Source organism: Eulemur rufifrons, chromosome 7, assembly GCF_041146395.1.
Source record: "Eulemur rufifrons isolate Redbay chromosome 7, OSU_ERuf_1, whole genome shotgun sequence".
Taxonomy (NCBI): domain Eukaryota; kingdom Metazoa; phylum Chordata; class Mammalia; order Primates; family Lemuridae; genus Eulemur; species Eulemur rufifrons.
The window spans coordinates 14,906,133-14,913,588 of NC_090989.1; positions in this window are offsets into that span (position 1 = coordinate 14,906,133).

The following is a 7,456-nucleotide window of genomic DNA, read 5'->3' on the forward strand; positions in this document are numbered from 1 at the left end:
CTCCCTCATCTGCAAAATGTATTATGGGACTTCAGTCAGTTCCCTGGGAAATGTTCAGAACAAATAATTTCAGAGGTAATGGCCAGCCTTCATATCCTGGAGGGAGAAGCCAACCACAGAGGGAAGAGCAAAGCTTAGGGAGTTGAAATGTTCACTCTCCCCTAGTTATGGGACCTAAACAAGTCACTTGAACTGTGGTTCTCTTTTCCCATCTAAAAACCAGCTCTTACGGCTGGGACAACTATGTAAAGTAACAACATAAAGAGTGAGGCCCATTTCAGAGGCTCCCAAAATCTGTTTGTTCATCTATGAGATGAGAATATTTGCAACTAGTCCACAGAGTTTTGTGAAGATTCAGTTCAGTCATGTAAGTAGAACTGACTTCGATAGTACTGTATTCAACAGGGTAGAAGCAGAAACTGACTGTATGCTTTCTTACCACTAAATAGAAAAGTGCTCTTTGTTCTGTTTCCTACCCCTGAATGGTAACTTAGGTAGGTCCCAGAGTTGTGCAGGTGATTTCTGAGTATTAGAACAACTCATTTTCACACCCAGCCCAATCTAAAGCAACATTTGTCTATTATCCAATTAGAACCTTACCCCTTCCCCAGCTTGGGCTCCAGATTCTGCCCAGCAACAATTCTGTTCTGTGACTTGCTCTCCCATTTCTTCCCCATTCACCATGCTGCTTCTGGAGACCCCAACTGGGATAGAGAAGTGAGAGGCAGCAATAGACAGATAAGGGGACAAAAGTCTTCCCTGACAGGAGCTGCTTGCATAAGGTATGGGTGTTCACTTGTAAGCAGATGCCCCAAGGCTGACTTTTTCTAGTAGGAAATTTTCATAAGTTCTTTAGAGCTCCCTCAATAGGAACCTCCTGTACTCTTCTGGACCTGATTTGGGAAATCACCTCTCCAGCTGACCGTTTATGACTCCTCTTTAGGCTCTACTACAAGACACATTCAGTCACGTTTGTCACCTGGGGTTGCCTCACTCTGGAAGGAATCCTCCTGGCCCAGCTACCATCTAATGCCTCCGTAGTGGCTGCTAGAATGTGCCACCTACAGTCCCCTTTCAAGACTGAAGGATTTATTTCCCCAGAAATAAATGGTGTACTACTAGCCCTCAGCTCTCAGGAATTCTTCAAGAATTGCCTTAAGATAGATGCCTTGACTGTGGTCCCACTGGGAAGCCTGCATCCAATGACCAATCAAAGTGGGTCCAAAAGACCAGCCCACTTGCCCCGACTCGGGACAACTTTGAAGAGCCATCCCAGCTTCAGAGCTCCTGGGGCCATCTTTCGAGGACTTTGCTCAGACTGTAACACAGCTAGTTTCTCTCTGTGCTCAATGCTGCTTTCTTCTCTTCCCTTCCACAAGTGTTGATCCCAAGAATGCTCCCTGAAAAACTGCACACTACTCTTCATTTTATAGTGTGCTTTTCAAGGAACCTGAAAATTTGACATTTTTCTCCACTATACGTGTCACTGTAGCCCCAACAATCCTCTTACCTTTATATTTCTCCCGAAAGATTTACAGATTGATACCTATGCCTCCAAAACACCAACAGACACAAGCAATTTTTCCGCAAGAACTAACTAACCAATATCTTTTCTGGGAGTACCATGGAACAGGCCCATAAGTTTCTATGGTTCAGAGCATGAGGAGCAGGGTGGCACAGTGGGAGGGAATAAACTCTCTCCACTGCCAGATATCCCAGCTGTCTGTAAATGGTCTCTTTCTTAGTTGGGGTCATTAGGAAATAAAGCTTGAAGCAGAGAGTAGATGTGCTGTAATGTTTTCCAAGCTCAGAGAAGGGAGTGAGGAGTAAGAGAGGAGAATGAAGCAAGCAATAGAGCAGTGCAATCGGAGATGTGGACTGAGCCGGCTGTCACTAAGTGTGACTGGATGCACACTGTGCTGGGATTGCACCTGAAAGCCACTCTAAACCCTGCATCTGCATCTCAGGATAGTCCTTGGTAATGGGCAAGAAAAAGAGAAGAATTTATCTACTGGTTCCCCACCCTCAATGGTCAACAGTCTTTTCAATGGGAGAATAACTCCCCTACACTTCCAATTTGAGTGTGTGAGCATGAAGCAGGGGCCCTGCAAATCATCTTTGGTCTGAGGTTGTATCTTAATGTTACAATCCTTTGCCATCTGGAGAGACAAAGAATTCTTTAAAGAGTTTTATTTTAAATTCAAATCCATAAGCCTTAATTCTTTTATCTGTCTTCTAAATTTTGACTTAAAATTAAACATCTCCGCCTGTAAGTCATTTCTCTTTATCTTCATCTTATCATGCACAGCTAACAGAAACAAGTTGGTTTATATTCTTCCGAGGTGAAAACTACACTCACCCCCGCCTAAAACCTCAAATATCCTCAAAATTCTCACCTATTATGGCTTCAGGCCCAGGCACAAGGGTGAGGATCCCATACTTTTAGCCAGGTCCAAGTGTAAGTGAGTCTACTCATGTGTATTTCCTCAGGAACAGCACACTGAGTGCTGTTTCTCTTAATACGAGTATCTGTGAACTAAAGAGACAAATTCTCCACTCCCTTGTCCCATATTCAACATACAGTGGTGACACATGCATAGGATATCCCAACAGGCACATTCAAAAGAGGGAAAATGGGATATACACAGCAAACACTGGTCCATAGCAATTGTAAAATCCAGCTGGGCACCCACTGCCAATTTCTTGGTAGAATTCAATCCTGTTTCCTTAGAATCATTCTCACTGCTCTTTGCTCTGCCTTTTTTTGCTCTCGGTGCTTCCTGCTGGCTCATTTGTCCCTTTCATAAGAAATTGCTGGAATTTCCAATTAAGGAGTTTCCTCAGTCTGCTTTCTGTTCATTGTAATTTGAGTGTTCAAAGGCCTGTCTATATTTCTTACTGTTTCTGTCCCTTCTAGTCCAAGTTGCTGATGTTTCTACCATGAAAACTCTTTAAAAACTCTGTGAGTAGCCTTTGATCTTGTTACCATTCACACCATTAGACGAAAATCACAAACACACATCTCCTCAAGATTGGCCTTTTTCTACCTCAGGTCACCTATGAGACTATTGTGAGACAATGCCCTTAAGATTCTTAGAAGCTCTATTTTTTTTTTTTTTAGTAGGGAAGACTTAACAGGCACCTCCTTAAGATCCTTAGTAACCTTTTGTCTGTCTGAAATCATGCACTGCCTTAGAAGGAATTTAAAGTCCCAACATGAAAATAATCTTTGGTCTGAGGCTGTGTCTTAATTTTAGAATCCTTTGCCATTTGAAGAGGATAAGAAATGGTTTTATTTTCAAATCTGTAAATCCTGACTTTTTATTTGTCCTCTAAATTTTGCTTGAAAATTAAACATCTCTATCTATAACTCATTTCTTTTTATCCTCATTTTATTACACATAGCCAAAAGAAACAAAGTTGGTACTTTTAATATTCCACCTGAAAATGGACTTAGCCAAATGTATCATTTCATTGGCAAATGTTTCTAAACTTTTCATCTTTATATAAGGATCTGCTTTCCTCCACCTTCCGACAGTATTTTTCTCAACGGCCTTTAAGCCTATGGTCCCCGGGGTTTGGGCTTGGTACTCGTCCATAGCCACACATCACCACCTGAGCTCTATTTCCCTGTCCCCCCATCAATGGAAAAATTGTCTTCCATGAAACTTAGGAACAGGGAGATGCAGAGCAAGAGGTGAGCAGCAGGCAAGTGAGTGAAGCTTTATCTGTATTTACAGCTTCTCTGCTCCAATTGCTTACATTACTGCCTGAGCTCCCCTTGCCCTCATGGAAAATTGTCTTCCATGAACCAGTCCCTGGTACCAAAAAGGTTGGGGACCACAGTTTTAAGCCATCATCAAAAATCTCCTTGAGTGCCATCAAGCTTCTGCTAATAGTCTCTTCATGGATGCTATTATAGCATCCCACTTCTGGTACCAAAAAACCTGTTCTGGTTATCTATTGCTGAGTAAAAAATTATGCCAAAACAGTGGCTAAAAATAATAGCAACTACTTATTTTGCTCACAAATCTGGTAATTGACTGAGTTCAGGTAGGCAGTTCTCACTCAGGACCTCTATATGGTTGAAATCAGACAGTGGCTGGGGCTGAGCTCTTCTTGAAGATGTTTTCACTCATATATCTGGAGCCAGTACTGGGAAGACTCAGACAGGAACAGCAGGGGATCTTCAGAGAAAACCAGCTCAAGTGCTCTCTCTCTCTCTCTCTCTCTCTCTCTCTGTTTTCTTTCTCTCTGTTTTTGTTCAAGAATTCCCAAACCTATCCTCAGGTGCAACGATCTTCTAGAAGGACTCACAAAATTCAGCAAAGCTTTTATACACACAGTTATGGCATAGTACAACAAAAAGATACAGATTTAAATCAGCAGTGGAAAAATGTGTATAGGAAAGAGTCCAGTGAAAGCTTCTAGTTGTCCTCTTGCAGAGGAGATAGGTGGAAATCACTTAATTTTCCCAGCAATGATTTGTGCCAATATGCACAAAGTATTGCCAACCAGGGAAGCTCACTTAAATGTTGATGACCAGTGTTTTTATTGAGGGTCAGTGACATAGTCAGGGTTGACCACCCACGTAGCTGACCTCACCTCTCCAGCCCCTTCAGAGGTTAAGCCAATATCATAGCCCAACATCCTCTGCCATAAATCACATTATTATCATTAATTATCTGGCATGGCCCAGGACTTCAGGTAAACAAAAACACTCTTAGCAGGCAAGATATTCCAAGGGGCCAGATGCAGTGGTTCACACCTATTATCCTAGCACTTTGAGAGGTTGAGGCAGAAGCATCCTTTGAAGCCAAGAGTTCTAGACCAACCTGAGCAATATAATGAGACTGAATCTCTACAAAGAATTAAAAAATTAGCTGGGCATAATGGCATATACCTGTAGTCCCAACTACTTAGGAGGCTGAGGCAGGAGGATCACCTGAGCCCAGGAGTTTGAGGTTGCAGGAGCTATGATGACACCACTGCACTTAGCTTAGGCAACAAAATGATACTCTGGATTATTACAGCCAAGATGGCCGACTGGAGATGTAGCTTGTTGGACTGTCCCAGCTGAAGGGTAGAAGGTTGCACTGAGGAGAGCAAAGAACAATTGTAGTTCAGGTGTGAATCACAGGAAAAGACAGCAGAAGCGTCTGAGGACCCCACCGAGAAGGGCTGTGAAGCTGAGAAAGAGGAAGAGAGAGAAGAGAGGACAGCAGCATGGACCAAATCCAGAGAGGCCTGGAGCCCAGTGAAAGGGTAAAGGGGGGCTCCCATCACCCACATCGGTGACACCAGTGAGTAGCAGGACACAAAACTTTCACCCCCAAGGAGAGTGCCACGAGAGACCAGAGAGCCAGCATTCTTATACCTAGATACCTCCTCCTCTGCACCTCCTCCATTCCTGGCATTATAGAAAGTAATTTTAGTTCAAGCTGGCTTGTAGCTGCAGCCCCTTGCCCCGATAGCAACCATGAGAGTGCCCAATGCTGAGACGCCTGTTTCTCTGTGGAGGGGGTGTGTGCCCAGCCAAGCCTGCCACTGACAGCAGAGCCACCACAGAAGTGTTTCACAGGATCTCCCGCTGGTGGCTTGGACAGGCAGATAGGACCTGGTGCCCCTGGGTAACGAGAGCAGTACGGGGAGACCACAGCCCCTCCCCCCTCAGCAACTGCAAAAGTGCTCTGTGATGAGAAGCTGGTTTCTCTGTGGTGGGGGAGCATTCCTGGCCAAGCCTGCCACTGAAAATAGAACTGCCACAGCAGTATAACCCAAGAGGTTCATCAAACCTGCTAAAGCACCCCAAAGGCATCTCAGGAGCAGCACTACCTTCCTGGCCTGGTCAGAGCAATATTCGGAGACTCAGGGACAGGCTCTCGACTGAGAGGCCCGATGAGAAGGAACCAGTGAAAGAACTCCAGAAATATGAAAAGTCAGAACAAAAGGGCATGCCCAAAAGAAAATAACTCCTTACCAATGGAAGGAAAACTAAATGAAAAGATTAAAATGACAGATGAAGAATTTCAAATATGAATTATAAAAAAACTCAGTGAAATACAGGAGAAAATAGAATCCCAACACACAGAAGTCACAAAAGCAGTGTAGGAAATGAATGAAAAATTCTCTAAAGAAATTGAATTTTTAAAGAAAACCCAAGCAGAACCTCTGGAAATGAAAAAGTAATTCAAGGATTTACAAAACACAGTGGAAAGCCTTAAGAATAGGCCAGGTCAGGCAGAAGAAAAAATCTCAGAGCTTGAAGGTAACACCTTTGAGCAAAACAAGTCAGTTGAAGAGAAAGAACAGAGAAATAAGAGGAGCAAACAAAGCCTACAAGAAATGTGGGATTACATAAAGATGCCAAACATAAGAATAATAGACATCCCTAAGAGCAAAGAAAAAAATACACAAGAATTGGAAAATTTATTTAAAGGAATAATCAGGGAAAATTCCCCTGGCCTTGCTAGAAATCTAGATATCCAGATGCAGGAAACTTAAAGGTCTCCTGGGAGATTCATGGCAAGAAGGCAATTACCACAACAGATATAGTCATTAGATTTGCCAAAGTAAACACGAAAGAGGCACTCCTACGAGTAGTAAGGAAAAAAAATCAGGTAACTAACAAAGGAAAACCTACCAGACTAACTGTAGATCTCTCAACTAAAACCTTGTAAGCCAGAAAGAATTAGAGTCCCATTTTCAGTCTCCTCAAACAGAATAATGCCCAGCCTAGAATTTTATATCCTGAAAAACTAAGTTTCTCATATTAGGGGGAAAGAAAGATCTTCTCAGACAAGCAAACACTGAGGGAATTTGTTAAGACCAGATCTGCCCTGCAAGAAGAACTAAGAACTACATGAATCAACACAATAGACACCCACCTGTGGCGGCCCGATTGCAGCCCGATTGCCATCCTTATCAAATTTTGACCAACATTCATTAGTCCAATGATGTCTTTTTCCACATCTGCCACACAGCTTTGAAGGCTGCGGTTTAGGGGCTCGTGGGGAAGGACCAGAATTATTATGTCCTCCCTGCCTACATTCTTTCCTTAGAAGCCCAACCTTTCCACAGTTAAAACAGGTGGATTTACTGTTGCCTTTCTGAATAGCTCCCGCCAGCAAGGCAGCCTGATAAGCAGAGCCACCCACACCAGCACAAGCGTGGACATATTCGTCTAAGGAAGCCCCACTAGCCTTTAAAGGGCGTAAAGTTTTTTGACAATCTGGATTGGCATTTTCTACAGCCAAGGACAGAATTATAAGAGAAGCTGCTTCTGTGGAGCTGACACTGCGCTGAACAGCGTCTTTTAGCCGAGACAAGAAATCAGTATAAGGTTCAGCAGGTCCTTGCATGGTTTTAGCAAAGGATGGGGCCAAGGAGCCAGAGGTCTTGATTTTTCTCCAAGCCTTTAAAAAAATCAATTTAATCTGAGTTATGGTTGGATCAC